Below are 16,037 nucleotides of genomic sequence, written 5' to 3' on the forward strand. Positions count from 1 at the left end.
TGATCACTGAACAAGCTCTCAGCATCCTTTTCAATGATGTCATCCTTTGCACAGTGCTGCTGTGACCAAACATAACCCCAAACACACTGCAAATACTGTTTGGATTTCTGTATGTAAGTACACTGATAGCCTTCTCTTCTCTTCTCTTCTCTTCTCTTCTCTTCTCTTCTCTTCTCTTCTCTTCTCTTCTCTTCTCTTCTCTTCTCTTCTCTTCTCTTCTCTTCTCTTCTCGTTTCATCTCGTCTCGTCTCGTCTCGTCTCGTCTCGTCATCTCTGTATGCTCACTTCCTGTCTCAGATTCGTATCTGTGCCATATGCTGCTCGGAAACATGAACGTCTAAAGTGATACCTGTGGCTTCACCGTCTGTTGGAAACACACACAGTTCTGACATCTTTTGTTCTCTCTTCCGTTCACTCCTCACTAGCATGCTAATGTTTTATTCAGACATCTTTCAATGTGTGACTTTCAAAAGATGCATTTGAAAAAAAATTTACTTGAATACTCTTTGACATATAACTTGAGTCTCCTCAGCTGGGATTGGTGGCCTATTGTGCAGTAACCCTGAATAATGCCCTCCATTCTGATCCTGCCTTTTTGCCTTACTCACTACTAAATCCTTTGAAACATGGGTGAATTGATTGGATTTCTTTCAAAAACATGGGAAGAAGGTGACAAAAGAAGAAATAAGTGAAAGGTATAGAAAAATCAGTTAAAAAAAGAAGAAAAAATAGGAAAAAATCAAATTTAAGATAAATAAATACATAAATAATTAAAAATCAATGGGGCGGCAAGTAGATCAGCTGGTAGAGGAGGCACCCCATTTTTGATTCATCCATTTTGGCTTTGATTCCACCCTTGGCTCTTTGCTGCGTGTCTGCGTGTCACTCAGAAGACTCCATGTTCCCTCCCTTCACTGGAAGGCTTTTATTTTGAATCAACTGAACTTTCATTGACGATAGTTTAAAATGTAAAATGTTAATAAAGCAGCGAAATAGAATCTATTAGAGTTCATTTGGAAATGTACATTATCCTAAATTTAAAATATCAGCGATAGCACATCTGCCATTTAATGTTTTAACACATTTTTTAATTGCAGATTGTGGATAATTTAAAGCAACATTAGCTCCAGACTTCAGCCTATCCAAACATATGATTAAAAAATATACCATAGGGATCAAACATTTTTGAATAGAATTTCCTTTAAAGCCACATTTCTATTCAAACTGCAGCCTTCATAGACTACAAAAGCATACTTAGAGTGATGTTTTTTTCTAAATCTTAAGTCCTGACTCAGCAACTGGCAGTTTTGCACTTTGACCGAACTTTCACACTCTGCTTCAACTCTAATGTGACAAGCCTTCTGTCAGATCAGATTGGTGGCTTTTCCAATGTGAGATACAGTATTTGAGATGAAAAATTAATCATAAGGTATTTGGGTGGATGCAGTATATTGTTGAGGCCGACAAACCAAAACCAGATCTGTGTGAAAATGTGCTTTCTTTTCACAGAAGCTGATTTATCCTTTAAAGCCGATTCTCTCTTAACTATTATTAAATTTTGGCCTTTGGGTGAACTTCTTTTGCTCTCTGAAATCAGTGTCTCACTTTTTTCTCCTTTCTTTGTTCCGTCTGCCAGTTTGAGTGTTCCTGGGCCTCCCTTTCTTTCTCTCTCTGTGTTATTATTTTCTTTCTGTCTCCCCGTCCGCCTGTTGCATCTCTCTGAGTCCATGTTGTGATATCAGTGTGTGTGAGTAGAATGCCAAGGACAGATGGGTAGACGGAGAGGTAAGCGAGTTCACACGCTAGCACATACACATCATACACACTCGCGCAGCAGCAGTGAGAAATATTTGACTATATTCAGTAAAGAAATGGAATAAGTTCAGAGGGTTCAGAGTGAGATTATAACCCTGGGTACCATACATACACACACACGCAAACCCTGTAAATGTCTTACTGTGGTCAGTGAGGAATGAATGTTTCCCTGTCTCTCTTCTGTCTTTTTTTCTTCTTTCCTAAATCCATCCATAAATCTATCTTGTTTGGTTCTCTGTTTCACTCTTGCCAAGGTGCAGGGAACAAGCCACCTCCTCTGACCTTAGACATGTCCCTGCATCACCCCAAGAAACCACGCATAGGAGAGTTCATACAGACACAGACCGTGTTTACTTATCTCCTTGCAGTCCTTAAGTGAAAAGGGCACTTCAGGACAACTCTGGAGGGTAAATTCTGTTAAAAGCAATTTAAACCAACTCTCAAATTACAATATACCTCCTGATTATTTATGCATACTGTCCACACTGCTTGTGTGAACAGTCTCATTCCTGGTATCTGTCTTCAGCACATGGTGGAGGACCATGTTTCTACCTACCTACTTACTAGGGCTGGGTATCGGTACTGAATACCTATAAGGTAATGAGCAAAATGATAAGGTACCAAGTTGTGTCGACACGTGCCAAGCAAACGATACCTGCATTCTCTTCCATTCATGTGTTGGGTATCAGATTAAGTACTCCAGTGATATCAGTATCACCTTAAAGGTCCAGTGTGTAAGATTTAGGGAAATTTTGGCAAAGATGGAATTTAATGTAATGAGTAAGTTTTCTTTTGTGTGTAATCATTTAAAAATATGAAATGTTGTATTTTTATAGCTTCATGCCAGCGACAGCTGAGGCTGGAAGCATTATGTTTTCAGTTTGTTGGCACATTTGTATGAACATCCGTCTGTACACCCATCCTTTTCTTGTAAACATGATATCTCAAGAACACCTTGAAATTTAACACTAATGACCACTTGTACACATGGATGGACTCATTAGATTTTTGTGGTCATAGGTCAAAGGTCAAAGTCACTGTGACCCCGCCTGTCTTGTTCTTGTGAACACGATATCTTGACAAACACCTTGAGAAAATTATTTTCAATTTCTTGGTCTTGGATCCTGGCTTCAAACTTGGCTGTGCCTGGATCATGGTGCTGGCTCTGCTGATGCTGTGACCCTGCTGATGCTGTGACCCTGCCTTTGGCCATGCTTGTGCTGTGGCTGCATTGATACTGTACCACCGGCTGGCTTTGATTGTGGTCTTGGTTTCCCGTTGCTGTGGTCCTGTCTGAGACTGCGCCTGTGTCGTGGGCCGTGGTTGTGCAGATGCCGTGATCATGCTTGACGCGACCTTTTACTGCCATTATTATGAGTCATGCCTTCACTATCAATTTCCGCGTGGGACTCTTATCAACACCTAAAATATTTGCATGTAGTATCACATGCTATCATTGAGTGCATTTAATAATTTCCAGCTATCACTATTGTTATATGACATGCTATCGGTACCATTATTGCTGTGCTGTTCTCTCTCTCTCTCTTTCTCTTTCCTCTTTGTCATTATTGTAATTTAAATGTTATTTACAACATCTATTGCACGTATGTCCGTCCTGGAGGAGGTATTCCTCCTTAGTCGCTCTTCCTGAGGTTTCTACAATTTTTCCCCCCCGTTACAGGTTTTTTGGGGGAGTTTTTCCTTGGACAGGGTGAGGGTCTAAGGGCAGAGGGATGTTGTATGCTGTAAAGCCCTCTGGGGCAAACTGGGTTTTGTGATAATGGGTTTTATAAATGAAATTGGCTTGACTTGTGGAGGCATACAACAGTGTGGCGGTATTTCTCATTGTTACCTTAGAATGAGTAGTTCGTATCTACAAAAGTGATCAAAAGTGATCAAAGTTCATTGCCATGTTTCTACAGTAGCCCAGAAGCAATGTCTCTAGATAGGGATGTTTCTTGTAGGTAAGCACAAAAAAAACACCAATCAAGCTAACAAACATGTCTGTTTGTACATAAACACATAAACCCAATGTATCTGCAGGCCTAGTAAATAGTGTAATAAAGTTTGATGCAGAGATGTTTGATCACAAACTGTTACGATGTCTTTAATGGTGGCTTTAAATGTTAAATGTTTCCTCTGTGATTCTTCAGATCTTTATTGTGTTTAGTATCCACAGTGTAGTGTGTTCTTGTGGAGAAATGAAACTGAAACTGGCTTTAAACTGGTCACAAAAATAAAGATTAAACTTACAGAAAATAGTAGTCACCCTGATACTTAAATGTGTGTGAAGGCTCACACAAGAATTACAGATGTGTTGAAAGAACACCTTCTCAGTAGTATATTTGGATAACAGCTTGGATAAAACATTTTATTTTTGGCCACAGAAAATCATTTCACATCACTTTTACTTTTGACTTTATCTTTCCCTCACATGAGCCTTGACTTTATGACTCAGAAAGAAGTAAAGGCTAAAATCTGATTCAAATTTAAAGCAGGTTGATGAGAAGCTCATATTCCCAGAGGCTGTTTCAGCTCCTCAGCTTTACACTGTCAGGAACAGGGCTGGATTAAGCCAGTTGAGGGCCTTGTAAGTGGGCCCCTATTTCACCCCCTTGCCTTTAAGTGCCCCACCATGTACTATGTATTCAGTGGAAATGAAATTACTCAGGGGTGTTATGAAAATCCATCCTTGGTCAGCATGTGTGAGGCTGCAGTTGTCCTTTTATGTTGGTTCTGTTAAGGTATTTTCTAGTTTTAATTGTGCTCACTATGGCTGTCTTAACATGCATATCTTTGAGTTTTTTATTTTATTCTTTATATGTTTACGGGTTGTCCATACATTCTTATGTCTGTGAGTTCATACATCCATCCCGTTCTTGTGATTGCGATCTCAAGAAGGCCAGAGGGAACTTCTTCAAATTTGGCATAAACGCTCACTTGGATGCAACAATGACGTAATTAGATTTCGGTGATCATAGGTCAAAGGTCAAGGTCCTTATGACCTCATCTGTCTCATTCTTGTGAAGTAGTTGTCTCAGCAAAAGGTCCATTTAGTGTTTGTTTAGGGTTTTCAATCATGTCACATGATCTTCATCAGCAGATGGAGGCAATCCAGTTGTCACGGAGTTACAGATATTCAAGTTTTAATTTTGCTGTGTAGTTTCATTTTTAAGCAAACATGGATGGCTTTTGGGAAAAGTTTGCCAAGAGGGCTTTCTGATAGAGGAGATTTTTGGATAAGGTAAGGGGGAAAAAAAAAAAAAAAGAAAAAGCGCTTTGGGTTGAAATGAATAGTAAGGGCTATGATTAGGGTGAGGTTAGGGTTAGGAAAGCAGACGTCTCCCATGTCCACAGGGACAAAAAGTCCTTAACGTGCTAAGAAAAAAAATGGACATCTGAACACATTTTTGCTGCACAGGATGAGTTTGTAATGACTGGCTTGCTGTTGAGTCAGTGTGGTTTAAGAGTTTGATTCATGTCATGTTTTTAAAAGTTCAAGTGTGTGTGTGTGTGTGTGTGTGTGTGTGTGTGTGTGTGTTATGCTCAGCTGATTCTGACTCATCTGCTTTAAATTTGTGGTGATATTTAAAAACAGACGAGTTCATCACACTGAGGATCCTCCATCGTCTGTCACCTCCAGTGGTCTCCTCTGGTGTCAGACGGTAGATCAGTGTGTTAGTTCTGCAGTGTCTGTCACCTCTGAGATCTGTCTCCGTGTGTGTCTGTATTCGTGTACATGCAAAAACTTATTCTGAACTTAGTTTTGACAATCATCCTCTGATAGATTGGAGTCATAGGACCAGAAACCTTCTGACTGTTTTTCTTCATAATACTTCAACGTGCACATCTCTTGACCTCTCTGTCTCTCACACACAGGAAGATTTCATCAGTATCTGACGCTGTCGTCATGTCCGTCAGGAATGTTTGAACCCTCCTGTGTTTCTTCATGAATCAGCAAACCCATCATCAGTCTGTGTGTTTTCATTTTTTCATGCTATCCACAGTATCTGAGAGTGAGTGTGTGAGATGAAAGATGAAGATTCACTTCAGTAACAACACATTTGGGCCTCATGCAGCAATGTTCTCTTAGATGTTTCTGATCTTTTCTCCCAATTTTCTGATAAGAGAAAATGTTAAGAGAAGTCAATTCCAGATGCAGCAAATGCTCTTAACTATCTGAATTTGCTCTGCCCAGGTGTGCTCAGTGATGAATCTCACTGATCATAAGCCACCTGTTGGCACAGGTAACACTCTCCAAACACTAAATAAGGGCAGGTTTTGTACCATGAGCAAATGCTGACACATGGCCAAGACTGAAGACATCAAAAAGGCTGTAAAAAGAAGAACTGCAGTTGTGAAACTGATGAAGGTCTGTTGTTAAATAAACTTTAACAAAGTAAATGTGATTTCAGAAAAATGTTTTGAAATATGACAAGTAATATTATGCATGCAAAAGTTTAAATAACTTTATAAATCAAAATAATTAAAAGATAAGCAACGAGTCCTCATACATTATATGAGAAGCTGGAATCATCAAATATTTTTTGCATGAAAATTATTTACACATAAAAAATTGCCAAATAATTTTCTATGTTATCAACTATTGTTTCAGCTTCACTTGAATACTTTCATTTGGTTTGTGTTTTGTAAAATACTTACCAAATAATACTAGTGGAGTGAAAAGCGCAATATTTCCTTTTGAAGTGCAGAGAAGTAGAATGTGACATGAGATTAAAATACTCAACTATCATAAAGTTTCCTCAGATTTGTATTTTAGTACATTACTTGAGTAAATGTACTTGCTTACATTCCAGCTCTGGTCAGCAAAGGGATGCAGTAATGTTACAGTAATTTAGATTAATTGACCAATTATAGTAGTAGTTCTTTATCCCTGACGTCATTCAGTCATTATCCAGTATCTAAATTTTATAATACTCATGCATTTTCTAAATGTTCCTCAAGTATACAACTATACTATATATAAAAATGTTGTATACCATTATACAACATTTTTGCTTCGGCTGGGCAACAATTTGACAACAATTTCACCACTTGTAAAATTTGCTCTTACCTAAGAGAAGGGCAAAAATAAGAAGACATTGACGAATCCCAAAAACCAGTAGGCACTAACAAAATAAGATCAAATCCTGGATATGAGCAAAACAAAAGAGAATATTTGTTTGTATATTATCTCTTGCAAAAAGCCAAAGGTGCAATTTTGTTGTTGATGCCGTAAGAAACAGTGACTCAACTGTGTCTCCACTTTGAGATTTTCTAGGTTTAAACATGATGGTGTATAACAGGTCAAATGAAAACACCAGGCCACAGTAAACAGTCAAGAGATGTGAAACTCCTACCACATTTTTTTCTTTTTAACTTGTCAGTCCTGATATTTAGCTATATTTTCTGTGGTCAACAGCTTCCAGTGAGGGTGCAACTAGGGTGGTAAAGGAACTCTGATTTAGGAGTTACAGTTCAGTGCGAATTCAGTTCAGCAGGGAAAAAACACAAAGCATAAGGGTATGTTTCTTTTCATGTATTTTATACAGACAATAGTGCAAATTTTAAAGACAGACAAGATCCTCCTTCTGGGAACTAAGGTAATATTTTGCCCGTTGGCAACTTTGGAAAGCTGTTTTAATTCTAAAACTAAGGAACCTTTAAAACACTTGTCCAGTGTATGTAGACTGGGCAGACACTTTCCTCAAATAAAAAAGCAGGCCACAACAGGCTTTAAAACTGAAAATTATATTTATGTCTTCACAGCGGTGAAGCTCTGGCCAGAGGAATTGTTTCCAGGTTGTCCATATGTCCCATTCTCAGGAACAAAATATCTCAAGAACACCTGAAGGGAATTTCGTTGAAATTTGGCACAAACATCTACTTAGACTCAATGATGAACTAATTAGAATTTGGTGGTCTAAGGTCAAGGTCTCTACGACATGACATAGAATAAATTAGTTCCACCTTGGCTGAAAACTTTAAAACTTTAATATATCCCATTCAGCTTTTGTTCCTTGTCTTGGACGCATCTCTCTCTGATTGGCATTTCCCCTTTACCCCGTGGACCACAGCAGTTGTAGCACACACCTCAGACATAGGCTCTGCGTTATGCAAACTGAACATTGATATTAGATGACAAAGCAACAAGACAACACATATAATACCTGCTTTAATTATAGCTGCATTATGTCAGATTATGTCTAAAGTTGATTCTGTGAAACACACTTTTTACTTTGAGCAAAGGCTTTAATCCACTGCAGTGAATATATGATTCTGACATTTGGTTATAAAGATAATTATTTCAGGTGTGAGCAGAAACGCTGGCCGCTACCATGGCAGTGTTGAGTCTATTAATACTTGAATTCATCAGCTTCGGATTTCTCAAAAAGCTTATCGTTGTTCACGGGAGAACTGCTTTTTTAAAGTGGAAGCTCTGCTCTTAAGCCCTGTTGATTTAAATGAAATCTCTATTGTACTCTAATTCTTTGACAGCCAATTCCTCCACTATCGGTCTCTGACTCCCTCTGCTTTAGTTTAATCACTGAGATTGGATTAGCTGGGAACAACTTTTCCACAAACTCGCTGGATTGCGTTGCAGTTTTTCCTCTGAAAATTGCTTGTTGGTTTGAATCAGAGCGCTGTAATGCTGGCGAGAGCAGATGATCACACAGCTTTTGTAGTGTAATGAGATTCTTATTGGAATGCTGCTGAGAGGGCACACACACACATACACACACACACACACACACACACACACACACACACTGCTAACAGGCAAGCACATAATACACAGAGATGAACACAGGGGTTTTGTATATTACATTAAAATGCAGCTTTATCTGATTAAACCATACTGCCGTCATTGTGTATTAAACCGGGGATGGATTTTGTCCTTCAAATTTCCTGTGGCTCAAGTTCAAGTTCAGTCAAAGTGCGTCTTTCTTCTGTGTCAGTTCTGGATGTTACGGCCTTGGGCGCCAGAACGAGGCAGCCTTTAGTTCAAATAGACGGGGTCCTTCACTCAGCGTCTTTTACGTCTATGATAAGACCTCCATACATCTACTGTACCTGTACATTCTGGGTCCAGATAACAGAGGCACACTTCTGTCATTAACTTCTTGCTGCAGTGACCTCAACAACAACCAGAGAAAATAGGCCTTTCTTATTTCCTGGAGAGAGCACTGAGCTGTCTGTGGTGTGGCAGCCTTGACCAGCTGAAATTGAAACTGTGTAATATCTTTATTGTTGATGTTGTTGCAACCACCAATGTGGCCTCAACTTCTATGAGCACAAAGTTGTTTAGAGACATCCATGACTGACTGAGAGTAACATTTCCCTGCTGATAGTTTTGAATAGGGTTGTCAAAGGATTACATTTGGGATTCATTGTTGAATTTCCATAGTTAATCGTGATTAATCAAATTTTTTAAACATGTTTACAAGCCCAATTATTTTTTTTGCAATTGAAAACAGTTTTGAAGTATATATATATATAGAGTGTCTTGACTCTGAAGCCGAGCTTGTCGCACACGACAAAAAATGTGCATAGTTTATAAATAATTTCATAAAGGTTGAACCATATATCGCTCCATACTTCTTTTTTTTGCTGGAATCTAGCAACTGTGCTGTTCCAGTGATGCTCTCAAGCTTCCAAATTCAGCCTGGAACTAGTGCGTCTTTTCTGGGATTTTGTACAATAAATCCATACTCATAGACTCTATTTTATCCACATTGTTCATTTATCATCACCAGTTTTGATGCTAACAGCCATATTTGTTTTTCCATATTGCCCTGTGAGAGTCTTGTGACCAGTCAGAGGTTTCTGACTCTCGCGGGCATAATGCTTGCAAGAGTCCTTTGACCAGTCAGAGGCTCCTGTGTGCCTGCAGGCAGGTTACTCCAGGTCATTCTGTCCACTCTGTGGAAGTGTTAATCTTGTGATGTGGCTTTCTGTCTCACTTCAGACAAAAACTGCTTTGAAAAATGGCATAAGTAATGCAACACACAAAAAGCATTTGGACTCTTCTGGGGGAGAAATGTAAATAGTTTGTAAACTACATTGGTTATAATGTTGTTTTTTTTAACATTCTAAGTCTGAACACTTAGCAGAACTGTTTTAAGGGAACATAAAAAGCTTAGTTTTTTTCTGTCTTTATGGTCCCATCACTATTTTTACATTCAAGTGACATCACTGCAGCACAAATATTCATATAGCCCAGGTTGTCCTGAAAACAGTAACAGCTTTCAAAAATGGCTTCGGTCTCTTGGGAATTAAATGATAGCATTTGCACTTCTCAGGAGTTCCAGTTTAGTTGCTTTGTTTGATTCATACATGTCCTGTATGTGTGAAACCATTGTTCCCTTTGACAGTTAGACATATGACTGGTCACAACATGCCTAAGGACATCCTGTAGACCTGAGTCTTCCACCATGTTGACTGGCCTGCAGTCAGTTTTCACCTATTTAGCAGTGCTGTAGTTACATTCTTGGATTTGGTTTCACCACAGGTCTTGCCTTCTTTGGCGATGCAGTTGCCTGCTGACATCAGTCTAATTAGCTGCACCTTTGTGCTCAGCTCATAGGTGTGAGCAAAATCCTGCATGGGACTAGCATAAAGTGGGCATGTCTGTGAAGGGGATACTCATGGGTACCCATAGAACCAATTTTCATGTATTTTTATGTTTCTATAACACCGGTAGTCACTGAAAAATACTTTTCTGTGCATCTAAAAATGACAAGAAAAATGCCACACTCATGCAGAAGAGTAGAGCTCGACAGGAGGAATAGTTTTTCTGGCAACATGTTTCTAGTGATGCATCTTCGTGTGATCAGGGCCAAATGGCAAAGGCCACGTTTATATGTAAATAACCCTAGTAACAATGGAAAAGTCTTTCCTTTGTGTTAAAAAAAAAACAAAAACATCTGTGTTCATATGATAATTTTGTGAGAATGATCCTCATGTACACAGACACGCAAAAACAACCAAAAAAGCTGTGGTATGCATGCCAAGCCAGTGGCTGGTGTTGTAACTTTGTAGTGACACACAATAGAAGAACACCATGTGCATTCACGAAGTACAGCTGTGACATTACCATTCTCACAGGATCTGTGCATTGCCAGTTTACACAACATGGAAGGGGTTGCGTTTGCAAAAGATTACACTGTGGAGCCTGGTTACAAGAGTTAGCACCTTCAGGCCCCTTCAGGAAAGGCCTAACCGCAACAAAAGTTTAACGTTTCAAGCAAGAACTGTTGCCATGTAAATGGCCCTTAAAACAGGATACTAAATTAGTTTTCAACTAGCAATTTGTGCTCATCATATCACTAGCTTATGGTCTCTAATGATGTTGGTTTTCTTTCAGTGTAACATTGAAGACAGATTTTCAAAACTCTTCTGAATCAAACGTTTCCACTCTGGAATGTACTTTTTTGCCATTCTTCCATCTCATCAAATAAAACACATGTATTTTAGTTGAAGGTGTGCTGAGTAACCTCGGGCCTGATTGTGTACCATCAATGAAAATTGCTTCACTTAACCTTCAAACAGGAAATACCGATATAAACACTCGCACGCTCAGTCTCATCGAAGCCAATCAACTGTTCCTGCCAAATGGATGCTGTGTAAGATGCACCATTCCAATAACTAGACCCTGCTCTTGACTATCGGCCCTGTTTCAGTCCATTCATTCATCCTGCCTTTCATTCATCTGCCCGTCTGTTGACTGATCCATAGCCGGTGTCTGACAGAGCCTTGATTAGCTGACTGTTGGATCAAGCATGGAGTGGAAAATGGCCACATGCATTTATGTGTGTGTGACATGATGTATGCAGGGAGAGAGGTAAAAGCAGAGGGAAATGGTAAACAAAACAGAAGGTGAGGGATGATATAGAGAGCAATCATGAGTGAGACGGAAGACGGAGACAGATCAAAGGTGAAGTGACAAGTCGAAGTTGCTCCATTAGGAAGAGGATGAGAAAAATCTGTCAGATCCTGTCAATGCACAGACATGCACAGGAAGTGATAATCAATAATGACCTATCTGGGTATGAGTGTGCACGTAAGTGTGTGTGTAGATCTGTCTGTTTATATGCATAACTTAAGGACACGTTGGTTAAATGCAAAGCTGAGCAAATGGATAGAATCTCCAAATCTGTCTTCTTGCTGCAAAAGAAGACAGGTTACACAGCAGGAGAGAAATGGAAACAGGGAGAGGGGGCGTTTTCTGGGGAAAGTAGAAGTTAGAGCGAGAGAGAGAATTAAGACCTAAACTTTGGATCAGTGAGAGGAGGAGAGAGGAAGACAGAGGACTTAATTGATGTGGGGATTTCTAGTTCCCTCAATCCTTCAGTGAGCAGTGTAATGATGCTGCACTGGCTGTGGCCCCAGAGTACGGCTCTGTTTCATCAAATGTCATTAAAGCTGCTCTGCTGACTTAGGCCGTTCTGCCCGGCATACCTCACCATAGCCCTCAACCCAGCAGAGCCAGGCCTCTGCAGTCAAATGTTACCCTCGTTTTAACATTTTAACCCTTTCAAACCTGAGGAAATTGGCTGGATTTCTTTGGGAAGAAGGTTTCGAGGCAGACCCAGAACATGCTGGAGGGATTATATATCTTGTCTGGCCTGGGAACGCCTCGGGATCCCCCAAGCGGAGCTTGAAAATGTTGCTTGCGAAAAGGGATGTCTGGAGTACTTTGCTCAGCCTACTGCCCCTGTGACCTGGCCCCAGATAAATGGATGAAAATGGATGGATGGAGAAGGAAGCAAATATATGGACCAAGACTCCCTCTTTTCTGCACCGGTCATATCTCCATAAACCAGTGCCAGTGCATATGCTAATAAAGAGTTAAGCAGGTCCAGAGATTACATCTCGACCAATATGTTCCACCACTTCACACAGACTGTTTACCTGCAGCCCACAAGTGTTTGGTCAATACTACTTCAACTGCAAACGGAAATCATAAAGTTTCTGTTAACAGGAGCGCACCGACTGCAAGCTACTGTGTGTAATACACTAACTACATACTGTAAGTATCTCACACAGCCCCACTTCAGAAAATCCAAACTATCACTTTAATAAGTATCAGTATCTATCTCCGAGTCTGACTTCATGTATGCTTGAGTCCCAGTGAGTCACAAGTCCAGAGAATAGGGACACAAGTCTGCATCCAGGACTTGAGTACTCCATCACTGGTGTTCACTGGTGGATGGACATTTTTCTACAATAAATGCTGATGTAAAAGTAGCTCACACATGCTCTCATGACCACAGTACAGGCTGACTCTTTTTAACATATTATTTTTATTTTGGCTACAAATCCACTTGTTAGTGTCTCCTTTTAATTACACAAGGACATTTCTGCTCTTTCTGTTTGGCCAGTCTTTTTTGGCACCCCTTCCTTACCTGGCTTTGCTGCCTCATAAATACTAACCAGGCAGTAAACTGGGTCACTAACATCCAGCTCTGTTGGGGAAAAAAAAGAAGCATGGATTCATGCCACCAGGGCACAGACAGATTCATGCCACCAATTTGTGTGTTTTTTGCTATCAGACACCAAATATCATGGTGTCTGAAACAAACAAATAGCTGCTGTTGCTTGTGGTCAAATTAGCTGTCAGTGTTTTCCACCATGGCTTAAAAAGAGTCATTATTAACAATCTGTGAAAGGCAAAATATCCCTAAATTTTACTTTTCTTGTGTCCAAATTATTTTCATCTGATAATAAATCATGAACCCAGTGACTTCAAAGAAATCATGTGCATTTCTTGAGAACAATCGTGCTATTTTGTTGTTAGCGTGGGAAGGACAGTCGTGTCTTAGCAAAATTTGTCCAAAACAAGCACTTTTTGTCATTGCTGCCTCCCTCCACCCTTTGAAGTCATTTTGAACTCATGACCAGCCAACACATTGTCTGCATTCATACACACACTATCTGCTTTATTGGAAATCCTGTTTTGTGCAGACCTAGAGTCTGGCACTGTTCCACTTAAATAAAGATAATAATAAAAAACTATAAATATTTATTTCTTCTGCCTCCACACTGGTTGTTGGAGGCATGTTTTTGGGTTGTCCATCTGTCCCATTCTTGTGAACACGATATCTCAAGAACACTTTGAGAGTAATTCTTCAAATTTGCTTAAACGTCTACTTAAACTTAAGGATGAACTGTTTAGGTTTTGGTAGTTATAAGTCAAAGGTCAACGTCACTATGATCTGTCTTACTGTCAACACAATATCTCAAGAACACCTTTAGGGTTTTTTTTTTTTTTAACAAATTCCACAAATATTCACTTAGACTTAATGAACTGATTAGAATTTGGTGGTCAAAGGTCAAGGTCACTTTGACCTTGTGTTCGTCTCATTGTCATGAACGCAATATATCAATAGGGCCTTGAGGGAGTTTCCTTTAATTTTTTCAGATTATTCCCATATATGTTTGTTTTTTTTAACTTTGTTTATTGCTTTTTTGTACTAATTTTCAGGTAATTTTCTTGTACTTTTTGCCAATTTCTTGGAAAATGTTTGGGTCATTTCTTCTTTCTTCACACATAGTCTTCTCATGTTTCTGAAAGAAATCAAGCCAATTTGCTCAGGTTTCAAAGGGTTAAAGATTTAAAATAATCTAGATCAGTGCATTTGTATTATTATTAACTCAGAGTTGTTGTTTTGTTTTGTTTTTTACAGCTGGACAATTAAAAGAGATTTTAAGTAGTCACGCTAACAATTGAAAAATTAGTGGGGAAGAAAGAAGCTTGGTTGTATGTACGTTCCTCTAATACAGCAAGCATCACAATAAGCCAGTATTCCCAGTATCTTTTATACCAGAAGTGCAAACTAATATAACACAATCACCACTGTCATTATAACCAGCACAAATTACAATATGCTCTTTAGGAGTCAAATTGTTTTATGCTCTAATACCCCTCCATCCGCCCACACACACACATACACACACACATACACACACAAAAGACAAAGTGTATTAATATCTTTTCTTGAGCCTGGGTCCCATGGCAACACCAAATTTGCTCTGTCTGGGTGTTGGGATGATCAAATCCCCCAGACAAATCACTGCACGATAACACAGGCCTCAGCACTGCCGTGTGAAGAGGTCAGCCATTGATATTAATGGCCTGCTGGGTTACTGGCCTGTGGTGATTGGTTAAGTTTATTCAGGCATTAGTTAGAGGGGCAAATCAATGAGATTTAACTGCCGTTTTGACTCCAGAGGGTCGGGTGCATATGATGCGGAGAAGAGCTGGAGGTGGAGGATGGGATGAGAAAGATGAAGTGTGACGGGTAAAGAAATAGGAGGAATAGGAAAGAAAGCAAAAAGAGGAGCAAGTGGACCTGGTGTAGGATGATAAAAGATAAAAGGCAACGGGAGAAAGGTCAGGGAGGACGGGGAGGAATACTGGGGAGGAAGGTTAAAAGGGGAGCTGGGAGTGGGGGGACAGGAGAGGAGGAGGGTTGAGGTGAAAGATGGAGGACGGAAAAAACGTCCTGTGGTGCCATGTGGTTTGTCCTTTGCTAATCTGCTGAAGTGCTCACGCAGCCTTCTTATCTGTTGTTTTGTCTACAGGTGGAGAGATTTGTAAATTTGTGTTGTGTTGGACATCTCAGCATCTTTTTTATCTGCGGCCGAGTGACAGTGTTTCTATTTCCCAGAAACAACTGACCATGAGACTTTACACACTCGGACTGCCACTGACCCAGTCCTACAATAGTTTATCTGAGTGTTTCGCCAAAGATACAGGACCTCGTTAGTTCCTACAGTTCATCCTAGTTTATTTTATTTTGTTTCACATAGTTCCTACAGTTCTGCTTTCATTTTATTTTATTTTATTTAACCAAGTTACTACAGTTCTGATGACAGTTTGTTTTTATTTTATTAAATCAAGTTCCTACGATTCATCTTACAGTTTTACTTTTTTATTTAACCAAGTTCCTACAGTTCTGCCTCTAGTTTATTTTTGTATTTTATATAACCCAGTTCCTACAGTTTAGCTTATATTTTATTTTATTGTATTTAACTTTGATTTAACCAGGACTAGTCCCATTGAGATTCAATTTTTTTTTTCCTGGCTATGACAGCAGCATGAGAAATTTTTCGTAAGAGGAACAAACACTAAAAACACAACTGCAAAAAGTTGAAAAACAAATAGCATAAAGTTTTTACAAACAAGACTTACAACAAATAGCTGAACTAAGCAGAAC

At 39.4% G+C, this 16,037-nt stretch overlaps 1 protein-coding gene across 5 annotated transcripts in view; it reads left to right on the top strand.

Annotated features, from left to right (window-relative positions):
- pik3r3b (phosphoinositide-3-kinase, regulatory subunit 3b (gamma)) overlaps positions 1–16,037 on the top strand; it is a 316,493-nt gene that overhangs the window by 145,738 nt on the left and 154,718 nt on the right. The window lies entirely within an intron of this gene.

This window comes from Plectropomus leopardus, chromosome 5 (genome assembly GCF_026936395.1).
Source record: "Plectropomus leopardus strain MGB_pleo_1.0 chromosome 5, ASM2693639v1, whole genome shotgun sequence".
NCBI lineage: Eukaryota > Metazoa > Chordata > Actinopteri > Perciformes > Serranidae > Plectropomus > Plectropomus leopardus.